At 40.2% G+C, this 14,154-nt stretch overlaps 1 protein-coding gene and 1 pseudogene across 5 annotated transcripts in view; one reads left to right on the forward strand and one right to left on the reverse strand.

Moving 5' to 3' along the window:
- SERTAD2 (SERTA domain containing 2) overlaps window positions 1-14,154 on the forward strand; it is a 126,623-nt gene that overhangs the window by 69,525 nt on the left and 42,944 nt on the right. The window contains exons 2-3 of one of the 4 annotated variants that reach the window (XR_001888774.1): window positions 8,954-9,055; window positions 10,554-11,324. The exons of the other annotated variants lie outside the window; for them this stretch is intronic. The gene's annotated coding sequence lies outside the window, so the exon portion shown is untranslated. Of the gene's footprint in view, window positions 1-8,953; window positions 9,056-10,553; window positions 11,325-14,154 lie in introns of those variants that run through there. 4 annotated transcript variants of the gene reach the window in all.
- On the reverse strand, window positions 13,275-14,025 carry LOC108540817 (60S ribosomal protein L10a pseudogene; annotated as a pseudogene). The gene has a single exon (XR_001888776.1). The product of XR_001888776.1 is annotated as a 60S ribosomal protein L10a pseudogene (transcript).

Raw genomic sequence — 14,154 nt, forward strand, 5'->3', positions numbered from 1 at the left:
TTTTTTTTTTTTTTTTTGAGACAGAGTTTCGCTCTTGTTACCCAGGCTGGAGTGCAATAATGGTGCGATCTCGGCTCACTGCAAACTTCACCTCCCAGGTTCAAGCTTTTCTCCTGCCTCAGCCTCCCAAGTTGCTGGAATTACAGGCATGCGCCATCATGCCCGGCTAATTTTGTATTTTTAGTAGAGATGGGGTTTCTCCATGTAGGTCAGGCTGGTCTCGAACTCCTAACCTCAGGTGATCTGCCCGCCTCAGCCTCCCAAAGTTCTGGGATTACAGGTGTGAGCCACTGCGCCCAGCCCTCAAAAATTACCTCTTATCATTGATATTTCTGTTTTGTACGTCTGTATTAGTTATCTATTTATTGCTACATAACAAATTACCTCAAATTTAGCAGCTTACAACAACAAGCATTTATTATCTCAGTTTTTCCATGAGTCAAAAATCCAACTGCAGCGTGGTTGGGTGCCTCTGCCCCATAGTATCTCAGTGTCAGGCAGGGTCGCAGTCGCATATGAAGGCTCAAATAAGGAAATGTTTACTTCCAGGCTCACTCACATGGTTGGGGGAAGGATTCAGTTCCTTACAGGCTGTTGGAATGAGGACCTCAGTCCCTCATGGGCTGTTGGATGGTGTCCTTATCATACGAATTTCTGTCTAGAGTAACTCACAGCATGGCAGCTGGCTTTCACCAGAGCAAGCAAGCAAGAGAGCAAGAAAGGATAAGGAAGATGGAAGCCACAGTCCTTTTGTAAACCTAATCTTGATAGTGACATCCCATGACCTTTACTGCCTCTGTTTGTTAGAAGTGAGTGGCTAGGCCAGCCTACTCTCAAGGAAAGGGAATTTCCCAAGGATGTGAATACCTGGAGGCAGGAATCACTGGAGGCCATCTTAGAGGCTGCTTACGACAACGTGTCTCTCAGAAAACTTTCTACATAATATATATTTTATCTTAGAATACATTTTTTACTGAGAATTTTCTGGTATCTCCTGAAAATATTAGTGATACTCAAAGATATAAAAAAGAAAGCTTAGGGAACAACACACTTAGCACTATGATCATATCACTTTCTATCTTCATTTGCTCCACCATCCCTGGAGCATTGCCTTTGTCCAAGATGGCTGAACACCCATTAAATCAGCCATTGGAAAGGGAGGAGGGATGGGTACAACCCAAAAGTGACAGCTGTCACTTGAGCTTACTTCAGCTCAGATCCTGTTTGCCAGAACATAATCACATGGCCACACCCAGCTACAAAAGAGGCTAGGAAATTTAGTCTTTGGTTGGGCAGTCATGGACTCAACTAAAAATTAATTATTGTGCAGGAAAGGGGAGAATATACATATATAAAAAAACTATATTATATATTATATATAATATATTATATATTACATATAAAGCTAGAAGTCTCTGCCCAAAGCTGTCAACAATATTAAAATGGATATCACACAGCCATGCATTAATGCATTTTACCCAAAGGTGAGTAAAATCATGTCCCTGATTCAGAGCCTCTTAGTCTCATTTAGACGGGATTCTTATTAGCTTGGTTACAGGGCTTCCTAAATCATTACAGATTAAAAGGAAGTGTAGTAAGAGGCAGGCATCTTGACAGCTGCAAAAATTGAGAGCAGAATGCCCCATAACAAATAAGGACGTACAAAAGGCTGAGGCAAAAGCTAAACTGGCAAATCAGAGGAATCTGACATGGGGGCAAACAGTCCTATGAACTTTAGTGGCCCCAAGGCATTGCCCATTTAACAACATTGCCACATAGTAAAATACTTAGGTTAAGTAATCAAGATCCAGAGTCTTCTACTGTGGTTAAAAGAGAAAACATTTGGACACTCTAAAAGAAGGTAAGCTTCATCAGTTTTCTGGAATTTTAATTTATGTATAATGTTCTATGAAAGTGATTCTGTCAAATACAGGAGAGACCCCTCTGCTCGCCATTCTTTTCACCTTCATCTAATTAACACCACATTGTTTGTGTAGGAAAATGCCTTCTGAATTCAATTTTTGGAGTCTAGGATTATATATTATCTCAGAGGGTTTGGCACTAGTACTTTTCCTTGTTTTTGAAGAAAGTATTTATTATATGCACCAATCCCCAAATATTTCAACTTGTAGACACAGAGCAGTTACTCTCCATCCCCACCTCCCCATCCTATGAGGTGTATAGGACTTTCTGGCTGCACAGAAAGTATTATTGTAGGTATAGGATTATCAAAAATTTCCCATGTTCTCATGTTTTTTAAGCCAACTGGCATGCTAGGTAGTATTGCAATCCTGATACATTATCCCTGAATGTTCTTTCCCATTTCTCTATCTGGCAAACCTTTATTTGCTTAAGACCATGTCCCATTATAAAATAAGTTGTATTATACATGTAAAGCACTACCAATAAAAGGAAAAACTGACAAATTAGACAGTCAGAGTTTAAAAGTTTGCTCTAGGAAAGACCATGTTAAGAGGATGAAAAGACAAACTACAGACTTCGGAAAAAATTATTTGCAAACCATGTATCTGACAACTAAGGTATATAAAGAACACTGGAAACTCAACAGTAAAAAAAAATCATAAAATCAAATATAAAAATAGGTAAAAGGCATGAAGAAACATTTCACGAAAGGGGATATACAAGTGCCAAAAGATGTTCAACATTATTAGGGAAATGCATATTAAAACCACAAGCTACAAACACACCTTAGACACCTCAGAATGGCTAAAATAAAAAATAGTGAAAACACCAAGTACTGATGAGGATATGGAGAATCTAGTTCACAGGCACATTTGCTGGTGGGAATGTGGAATATTGCAGGCACTCTGGAAAACAGCTCGGCAGTTTCTTTAAAAACTAAGCATGCCACTATCACATGACCCAGCAATTGCACACTGGGTCATTTATTCCAGAGAAATGAAAACTTAAATTCTTACAAAAACCTATATACACAAGTGTTGGTAGCAACTTTATTTATAATAGCCCCAAACTGTAAACAACCCAGATGACCTTCAGTGAGTGGGTGGTTAAACAAACTATGGTACTTTCAGCACTACTCAGCAACGGAAAGGAGCGGGCTAATGATTCATTCTACAACTTGGACGAATTATGCTGAGTGAAAAAAGCCAATCCCAAAAGTTGCAGACTGTATGATTCCATGTATAGAACATTTTTGAAATAACAAAATCATAGAAATGGTGAACAGATTAGTGGTTTCCAGGAGGTAAGGAAGGTGGGGAGTGGGGAGTGGGAGGGAGGGAAGTAGGTATGGCTATGAAAAGGCAACACAAGGGATTTGTGTGATGGCAACGTTCTGTATCTTGTCTGTATCAATGGCAACATCTTGTGCTATACTTTTGCAAGATAGCACCCTTGGGGGAAACTGGATAAAGGGGGCATAGTATCTTTCAGGATTGTGTCTTCCAACTGCATATGAAAATACAGTTATCTCAAAAACAAAGTTCACTTAAAAAATTATGAGCTCCTTAAAACTCCATTGGACTGTGAACTGCTTGAGGGAAAGTGTATTTTGTTTATTCAGCAGCTGATAACAGTGGTGACTTGTAGAAGATATTTGAAAAGTGTCTGTGGGTTGCCTTAGGTGAGAGAGGCTAACCATTTGAATGTAGCCATATTAAGCACCCATAACTGACAGTACATCTCCAAATGAAGGGCAACTCTGTGCTGACTCATTCTTTTAAAACTATCTCCTGAGCATCTACTTTATGGTAGGCATTGTTCTGAGTGCTGGTGTCTTAATTCAGGCTGCTATAACAAATTAGCACAGGCTGGGTGGCTTAAAAAGCAAATATTTCTCATGGTTCTGGAGGCTGGAAGTCTGGGATCAGGGTACCAACATGGTTGGGCTCTTGGTGAAGGCCCTCTTCATGGTAATATCCTTATATGGCCTTTCCTTGGTTTGAGCACATACACCGAGAGGGGGAGATCCCCTGTCTCTTTCTTTTTGTCCAAGGGCACTAACCTCTATCCTGGGGACCCCACTCATCTAAACCTAATTACCTGCCAAAGGCCCCACCTCCAAATACCATCACACTGGGGATTAAAGCTTCAATGATGAATTTGAGAAGGGGACATAAACTTTGAGATCATAGCAGCTAGAAATACAGTAGTGAACAAAATCAGAGGGGAATGCCCTGGCTTTCAGGGACCTTATAGTTTAACTGAGCAGAAGACAATGAATATAATACATACATTATGCAATATGTTAGGAAGTTTTAGTGCTATGGAAAAAAATTTTAAAGCAGCGTTTACAGGTTAAGGATATAGAAAGGCCTGCAAGAGTGGGTGGTTGCAATTTTAAACAGTTTGAAGAATATCATTTGAACAAAGGCTTGAAGAAAGTGAGAGAGAAAACCATGCGGATATATGGAGGAAGAAAGTTCCAGGCAGAAGGAACAGCCATTGTAAAGGCTTTGAGGTAGAAATGTGTCTAGCATGTTCAAAGACTAGTGAGCAGGTAAAGCCAGTGTTGGTGAAACAAGATGAATGAGGGAGAATAGTTTGGTGAGAGGTTAGAGGGACAGTGAGAATATAGAACATTGAGAGCCTTTTGGCTTCTCCTTTAAGTGAAATGATGGGGGCCATTGGAGGATTGGAGGAGTGGAGAGGTGGCGTGATCTGACTTCCGTTTGGAAAAGAATCACTCTATAGCTGGGTGTGGTGGCAGGCACCTGTAATATCAGCTAACTGGGAGTCTGAGGCAGGAGAATCGCTTGAACCTGGGAGGTGGAGGTTGCAGTGAGCCAAGATCACGCCATTGCACTCCAGCCTGGGCAACAAGAGTGAAGCTCCCATCTCAAAAAAAAAAAAAAAAAGAAAAGAAAAGAAAAAAATTAAACAATTACTCTGACTGCTGTGTTGAGAAAAGACAGTAGGGGAACAAAGGTGGAAGTAAGGAAGTGTACTTCAGAAACTATTTCAGTATTCAAGGTCTAAGAGGTGATGGTGATTGGGACTGGGGTAGTAGCACTAGAGTTGTGAGAAATGACCCATTCATGTTTAGGTTTTGAGACAGAGCCAACAGGATTTCCTGACAGATTAGATGTAAGAAATCAATGATGGGTCCAAGGCTTTGCAGCTGAGGACTTGGACAAATAGTGTTGCCATTAACTGAGTTGGAAAAAAAACGCAGGGGGGTGGCTTTGTGGGGAAGTTGAGGAGTGCATATTGTTGAGACATCTATATGGAGATACTGAATAGGCAGTTGGAGATTTGAGACTGGACTTAGAGGATAGGAATACAGGGCAGGAGATACAAATTTGGAAGTTGACAATATTTATATGGTATGTAAAGCCATAAAACTAGATGAGATCTCCAAGGGAGGAGCATATTGAAGAAGCCCAAGGATTGAGCCCCAGGTACCCTTTAGAGTTTTAAAGGCCAAGGAGAGGGAGAAGAACTTACTAAGAGAGACTGAGAGGTGTGGCCAGTGAAAGAGGAAGAAAAATGAGGAGTGTAGGGTCCTGCAAGCCAAGTGAACAGAGTGTTTCCTGGAGGAGGGAGTGGTCACCTGATCAACTGTGTAGGTCAGGTCGGGTAAGGTGTGAGAACTGATCATTGAATTTAGCAATGTAGAGACAACTGGGACCTCCACACATCAGAGAGAAAGAATTTTAGCCATTAAAGGAATGTATGGCTTTTTATAAGAATGTAACTATGTTTTAAAAGATTTGTTTTAAAAGCTATTTTCACTTCCTCAAAAAGGTAAGCATAGAATTACAATATGATCCAGCAATTCTACTTCTAGGTATATACCCCAAAGAACTGAAAGCAGAAATTCAATCATATGTCAATATTCACAGCAGCATTATTCACAATAGCCAAAAGGTGGAAACAACCTAAATGTCTATCACCGGAGACTGGATAAACAACATGTGGTATGTACATACAATAGAATATTAGCCTTAAAAAAGAATGAAATTCTGATACTGGGTACACCATGTGTGAACCTGGAAAATGTACTAAGTGAAGTAAATCATGCACAAAATAACAAAATTCTACTCACGTCAGGTACCTAAAATAGTAAAATTCATAAAGACAACATGGAATAGCTGAGGAACAGAATAGCCTCCTAACCAGAGGCTGAGGGTAGGAGAGAATGGAGAATCATTGTGTAATAGGTATACCATTTCTTCTTGGGGCGATGAAAAAGTTCTGGAAATGGTAATGGTGATGGTTGTGCAATATTGTGAAGGAACTTAATCCACTGAATTGTACACTTTAAAAAGGTTAGAATGGTAAATGTAAGTGCCACAATTAATTTTTGTTTTGTTTTGTTTTGTTTGTTTTTTTGAGACAGAGTCTCGCTCTGTCGCCCAGGCTGGAGTGCAGTGGCGTTATCTCGGCTCACTGCAACTTCCACCTCCCGGGTTCAAGCGATTCTCCTGCCTCAGCCTCCTGAGTAGCCGGGATTACAGACGCACGCCTCCATGCCCTGCTAATTTTTTTGTATTTTAGTAGAGACAGAGTTTCACAGTGTTGCCCAGGCTGGTCTCAAACTCCTGAGCTCAGGCAATCTGCCCGCCTTGGCCTCCCAAAGTGCACAGTTTTTTTTAAAAAACCATAGGATGCAGGTAAAACACTATCTCAAGGGAAATTTTTAACATATATTAGAATTAAAATCAACAAATAAGCAAAAGTAAAGCTATCTTTTACATATTGCTGACCTGAAAACTAAGCTTGCTTTAGGCATCATCTATAACTTGGCTTTCCTTGTAGATCCTTTTGTACATGTTTGTTACACTCATTTCTTAAAGGCTCAAGCCTTAGCCATCACAGTTAAAGAAAACGGTATCCCCCTATACAGGTCATCATCAGAAGGGCAGGAGAAAAGACAGCTACTGCAGAGTGATCCAACTACTTACAATTTTAATAAGAGTGTGTCTTTTAAATAACATATTTTATTTGTATACTCTCATTCAGGAAAACTGTTCTCTCTCTTATATAATGGTTTTTGAAAAGAATGTTCCCTGAATGCACATGTAAATAATTTCTTTGCTAAAACCAGCGTTTCTGATAATTCCACAGAACTGATAGGGAGAAAACCTTGAGTACTGGAAGGTTTTGTGGTGCAGCATATTTAATAACCGTGACAACTCAAGAATTTTAAGCAGACTCGCCTCCTTGTCTGGGATCTGTCGGCAGCATTGTGTCTCTACTGGCAAGCCCCTCAATGTACTGTTTCAGCCAAAGCCGTGCTAATGATGGTCTACCAAATTTTTACTTGGTATTTTAAAGTCTCAATATTCTCAGGATTTAGAAAATACTTTCCCCCACCCTTTCAAAAGCTGCCACTCTGAAATACATAGCGTTTTTTTTTAAAAAGTCTAAAATTGCTTTACAGCCTTGATAAAACAAAGACTGGTGTGTTGATGTGGCTGCTTTTGTATGATTTCCGAGGTGAATTTAGATGACTGGAAGATAGATGGGTGCCAGATGCAGTTTGACATAGATTCAGGCAGCTGCTCCTGGGCTAGGTTTCATTAGCCGGTAAGTGCTCCAGCAGAAGCAGCAGAGCGAGGCCCCAAATGCCAAAATGACAGTGAGAACAGTGGAACAATACAATATTCACCAAGCGATTTTAATCTCGAAGATTAAATGTCACCCAATCAGTTTCCAGGTCTTAAAAAACCAACTTGTATGAAACCATTAGAGGGCCCAAGGCTTTGTTCACCAGAAGAAAAAAGTTTTACTGTTTTTGAAGGGGGAGGGTGGTTAGTTTTAAAACACCAAAAAAAAAAAAAATGTTTTAAACCCATGTTGGTTGACAATTAAAAATCTTGTCAACCCCGCCAACACCCATACCACAGTAAAAGAAGTTCATTCACTATTGCAACCAGGCAGATAGGCAGATTCCTCAATAGAAGGAACCAATGTTTGTTTGTTTGTCTATCTTTTTTAAAATGAAAGTCTTGGATGGGCTTCACAGGCCTCTTCCAGCTTAAATGCCCCCCCCCACCCCCGACCATACCCATTCTTCTCCAAAGACAGAAGTCTTAACACAGAGAGAGCATACGTCTTTGTTTTTGAGACCTTATGGTCTGCATAGCTATTGGTGGGTAAATAAGTACCCAACCACATAATTGTGAACTTAAAAAAAAAGTTCCTATAAAGGATTTTTGCTCTCACTAAGTAATTATGAAACTGATTCCAGAATTCTCCATGCTTGATTTCAACTCACGTGTTTTCTCAACTGAGAAAGGGGACCTTTATTTAGTGTATTATTTACACTTACTAAACTTATCTTTGCTTTTCTGAAAAGAGTGTTATGATCTAACCCGTCAGTGATGCAACCATTTCATGTGAGGTAATTTTTTTTCACTAAAATTAACTCAAAATAAATAATTGATTGGACATGTACCTATTGGAAAACTGTAAATCTAACCAGTCTCTTCTTTTCTTCTTTACTTTTAGGAAGCTAGTGCATCACAATAGCTCTGAAGCATTACAGAGTATTTTTTTCCCTCTAAATGTGTGTGTGCTCAGCTCTCTTAATAACAAGGGGAGTTGTACTCAAAGAATAGTTTCCATTGCATTTTAGTATTTTTAGTCTTTTGCTTAGTAATAATGTCGTAAGCTACCTTTTTTTTTTTTTTTTTTTTTGTCTACAGAATGATTGAAGATTTGGAAATAAGCGCTGGTTGAATTAGAAACACTCTATGTTCAGAAGCAAATTACAATGTTAACTAATGGCCATGTGATACCCTACCAAGTTTGAATATATTCTGGGCTTGAAGATATTGCATACATGTTCTCTGAAAGTTGAATTTCCTTGGGGCAGAGCTACCCATCTCTGAATTTACATTTGAATTATAGGGAATAACATCTTAGGTGACATGGTTTGACTTCGTCTAAATCTTTGGGAAATGTTCCACAGTAATCAAAGCTTCTCCTTCTCTTCTTTTTTCCCTCCCTTCCTTTATGGGTCTAGCACTGACAACTTGACCACGTTGACCTAAATATTAAGACCTTTCTTTGTTTCATCGTACCCACTACTCGCAAGGGCTATGCTAGCAACCCTCATTGATGAGAGGTGAGTATTGCGTTAATGAAGAGTCGTTAGGTTCAGCACACTCAGTTTGGATGAACCTAATTAGACTCAGATTGCATTTCTCTTGAACGGCTTTTAAAAGCCTTTCTAGCCTTTTTTTCTTTTCTTTTCTTTTGTTTGAGAGACAGTCTCACTCTATTGCCCAGGCTGGAGTACAGTGGCACAATTTCGGCTCACTGCAACCCCCGTCTCCCAGGTTCAAGTGATTCTCCTGCCTCAGCCTCCTGAGTAGCTGGGATTATAGGCGCCCACCACCACACTCAGCTAAATTTTGTATTTTTAGTAGAGATGAGGTTTCACCATGTTGGCCAGGCCGGTCTCGAACTCCTGTCCTCAAGTGATCGTCTGCCTCGGCCTCCCAAAGTGCTGGAATTACGACGTGAGCCACCATGCCCAGCCCCTTTCTAGCCTTTCTTTAGCCCTGAATTTACATAATTCCTCTGATCCATTTTACTTCATTTCTACCAGGTATAGGATCCTTCTTTATATTCAAGAGATGTTATGAGAAGACAGTGAAAAGGGGAAAGGTGGTGAAAAGAGCATCGGGGTCCAAGTCCAAAGTCCAGAAAGTTGCCTCCCTGTCCAGTGAGAGCCTGAGCCCTGTCTCCCTCACAGGGTGGCTGGGAGGGGTAAAGGAGCATATAGAGATCCTTGGAGAAAAGCGCTATATGCAGAAGTCCAAGATGCCATTATGGTTATTACTATTTACCAACCAAATCCAAAGCCATTTCAATTGCTAATCATTTGATATTTTAATTCATTTTTTTCTACCATAAAAGCATAAATTTAAGTTACAGTCTCTTACCACTTATGGACTACTTACCACTCTATTAACTCTCAGTGCTATATCTATTCCCCCAGTTCTCCCATCCTGTTTTTTGTTTGTTTGTTTTGAGATGAGATCTTGCTATGCTGCCCAGGCTGGTCTCAAACTCTTGGGCTCAAGTGATCCTCCCTCCTCAGCCTCCCAAATAGCTGGGATTACAGGTGTGCACCAGTGCACCCAGCTCATTACTGGCATTTTTTAATGTAGAAAAAAAAAGTGCTGTAACCCACTTACAGCAATGAAAGTAGGAAGAAGCATGCTGATTGCTCCTGTTACTTGAGTTATAAAGCCATTGAAGAAAGTAGCTGGTCTTTCCTAGTCTTCATTATGTTCTCCCATCAGAATATAACTAAAGCAAAGGTACAAGAGGAGGGAATCTCAGAAAATTAACAGTCCAGAGGTTTGACGCTCTTAGTAATTTGTGAGAGAATCTTTTCTTAAGCTTAGCCGAAAGCCTGGCACAGTGGACATTCGGTAAATGTTAGATGAAGAAAAAACAGGGGTATTGGTTTTATATTAAATTGCAGTGACAGAGGTACATTTTGAATGCTAGTCAGATGATGAGATTCATTCAGTAAAAATATATTTCTCCTATACTCCAGTCTGACCTAATGCCTTAAATGAGTGGAGTTTCATCTGCTCTCTCGTGTACAGTGCGCACCACAAAGCCTCTGTAAGATTCGTCCCAGTTTGCAGCAGTGACAAGGCCTGCTTGGGACAAACCAGGGAGCTCTCCATCCAGTGCCAGTGACCACCAGCACAGTATTGAATTTAATGAGCATTATGTGATTAAACAATTATTAACAAAAATAGCTACTGTTGTTTATCATTTTCGGAGGCTGCACTAACTTTTCTACATTATTATCTCATTTAATCCTCACAGTAACACCACACTGCAGGTTCTGGGTCTACCCTCTTTTTACAGATAAGGAAATTGAGGCTTATGCAAGTTGCTGAAAGTCAACCAACCACACATGGTCAAGCTAGAAGTTGAAACCCTGTGTATCCCAGGACTGTTTGACTCCACAGTCAGTGTTTGCAGGCATGTCAGAAAATGTTGCCCATAGTTTGCTAAGTTACATGTTAAACAGTCTCAAAATACTCTTTGTTTTGGTTCTCTGGTTTCTCTGCAAAAGAACTGACAGGTTCTAATGGTATAAAATGGTATAAAAGTGGCCAAACTCATAATTGTCTCACGCGTCCATGTGAAGAGACCCCCAAACAGGCTTTGTGTGAGCAACAAGGCTGTTTATTTCACCTGGGTGCAGGTGGGCTGAGTCCGAAAAAGGAGTCAGCACAGGGTGATGGTATTATCGTTAGTTCTTACAGGTTTTGGGATAGGCGGTGGAGTCCAGGAAGCAATGTTTTGCGGGCAGTGGGTGGATCTCACAAAGTACATTCTCAAGGGTGGGGAGAATTACAAAGAACCTTCTTAAGGGTTAGGGACATTACAAAGTACATTGATCAGTTAGGGCGGGACAGAAACAAATTACAATGGTGGAATGTCATCAGTTAAGGCTATTTTCACTTCTTTTGTGGATCTTCAGTTGCTTCAGACCATCTGGATGCATACGTGCAGGTCACAGGGGATATGATGGCTTAGCTTGGGCTCAGAGGCCTGAAAATAATGAAGACTTTTTTCTTTTTTCTTTTTTCTTTTTTTTCACCGTTAATGTAGAAAAGATGATTTCTGACGAAGGGTGCCTTTACTTCAGTCTCATAGCACAGGCTCTCCCTCAGTGGGAGGGTGAGTCAGAGGTGGATGACTGTGCTTTGCTGGAGTTATTTGCAGTGTGTGACAGGGGCAGAAAGTGTGAATGCATGCAGCCTTACATCTGATGGGTACATCCCGAAGCTGCACGACTGTGGCAGCCTCAGATGAATCATGGCATTTTAGGATCCGCATGTGTCATCAACATACGTGGGTTGAATTAGCATGGAAGCATAGTAGTACTCCAGAAACACAAATAAAAGTAAAACACACCATTGGAATACCTGCAGTTTTTCACATGGAAACCAAAAGCTTGTGAAATCAGTACATTTTGAGCTTTTTGTTTTTAGAGCTAATGCTTTTGTTTACTAGCTAAGACCATCTTAGCATTTTCTATTTAAGTGTTTAAAATTCAGTCATAAAATTTCACTCTAAGCTAAAGCTGTTTATAGTAACTTAGGCTGCATGTGGGTGTATTAAGAAGAAAAAATAGAATATATTTCTAAAAAGATATAGTAAAGTTTTTCTGGTTCATGCTGCTTGATTGATGATTGATAGATGATTGATTGCCAGATAGATAGATAGATAGATAGATAGATAGATCACCATAAGTTTGTTTCCATCTGAGTTTGTTTTTAGAAATGTGCCTTGGCAAAGAATCTTCTTTAGACAGTTAAGTAAAGTGATATTTACAATAATATAAATTCGAAAATGAAACCCAGATCTTGAACCAGAAGATATGGATTCCAGCCTGGGCTTTGCTGCTTGGTGGTTGTGGCATCCTGAGAAAGTTTTCTCTGAGCCTGGCTCAGTTCCTCAAGTGTAAAACGGAATCGTAGCTGGTGCTTGGGGTCTTGGGGATGGGAAACAAATAAGATGATGATGTCAACATGCTTTATAATCTGAAAATGCTATACAGTTTTTTAAAGTACTGTAATTATCCAAGTTTAAAATTATCCACAGCCAGCAGATGGACTGATCTATCATCATTCTTCATCCATGAAGGTGATAATGTTTATTTTGGTCCCCTAAACAACACAGGTTTTTTCGTTTTGTTTTTATACATTTATTGAGCTCTTATGATTTGTGAGGACTTCCTTCACATCAGCAGAATTTATATGTAGATTTATAAAGCCTTTGTTTACACACACGTGTTATTTATATAGCATATCAACTTTCTGTACATGTGAATTTTATAGACACCTGAAGTTTATCTCTTTAAGTACTTAAACTTGTTTAACATAAGCTTGTTCAATAAAAGTCTTTATATCATTTTTGTTGTAGCTGTTATTATTTTTTCCACAGACAGCATTGAGCAATGCTACGTTTTCATCATGATTCAGGATAATTTAGATTGCTCAAATATTCTATTGAAACAGATTCCTTTAGGGTGGAGCTAGTAAGGGACATGGTGCTATTTACCCTTACTTTAAATGGTCCTAGATCAGTACATTTTTTGAATTATTGAATCAATTTTGGTTTTTGTTTTTAATTAAAAGAGATGGGGTCTTGCTGTGTTGCCCAGGGATGGTCTCAAACCCCTGGGCTCAACCAGTCCACCCACCTCTGCCTCCCAAAGTGCTGGGATTACAGGCGTGAGCCACCATGCCCAGCCAAATCAATTTTTTTTTTTTTTGGACTGATAATAGAATTTATTATGTGCCTTAATATAGGCACTGGGGCTTGCCCATGGTGCTCTTGATATATAAGGCCTGGACATTCTGCCAGTTTTTCTTGAGCAATGACACCAAGAAGTTGACAGCCCGATGAATGTTATACACAGGCTCATCATCTGTCATCTTCACGTGACCAACAGATACAGCCAGACATAACACCTTCTTCATTTGGAACTTGATTGTGGACTTCACCTCATCCTCTTTGGCCACCATGTTTTCGTTGTGTGTGAGCAAGGAAGGGAACTTTCCTGCCTTACTTAGGCCTGGGCCGAGGATTCGTGGAATCTGCTTGATCAGAGACTCTGAGGCCCAAAACGCATCATACTTCTTAGCCAGTTTCTTGACCAGTTTTTTATTCTTGTTGAGTTTTTTCAGCACCTCGATGTCCATGTGGGGCATATCCACGGTCTTGGCCTCGTCACAGTGCTGCTGGTCCCCAGGACACACACAGAGAACTTGGGGCGGGGAGTGGACTTAAGCCTGACGGTGCCCGAGAAGCGCTTGTCCTTCTGGGGGTCATAGTTCTTCAAGCTGATCTGCAACTCCACCGTCTCCAGGAACTTGCGGCGCTTGCGCTGGTTCCGGTGCAGGACTTCCCGCACCACCTCGTACAGGGTGTCGCGAGAGACTTTGCTGCTCATGGCTTCTCACGCCGCCCTAACCGGAAAAGACAAATCAATGTTTTTATAATCCCTCCCTTCTATTCTCGTTGTTAGCTGTCTTTTTCTTTTTTCTACTATCATGTACTTGCCTCTTTTAATTCTTTCTCCCTTCTAAATTTCTAAATTTTCATTTACAATCTGTGGTTTGGGAAAAAGGCCAGATATATTTTAATCTTTAAGATTAAATAGGCACTTAGGTAATACAT

The sequence above is a fragment of the Rhinopithecus bieti genome, unplaced genomic scaffold (genome assembly GCF_001698545.2).
Source record: "Rhinopithecus bieti isolate Rb0 unplaced genomic scaffold, ASM169854v2 scaffold_19018, whole genome shotgun sequence".
Lineage (NCBI taxonomy): Eukaryota > Metazoa > Chordata > Mammalia > Primates > Cercopithecidae > Rhinopithecus > Rhinopithecus bieti.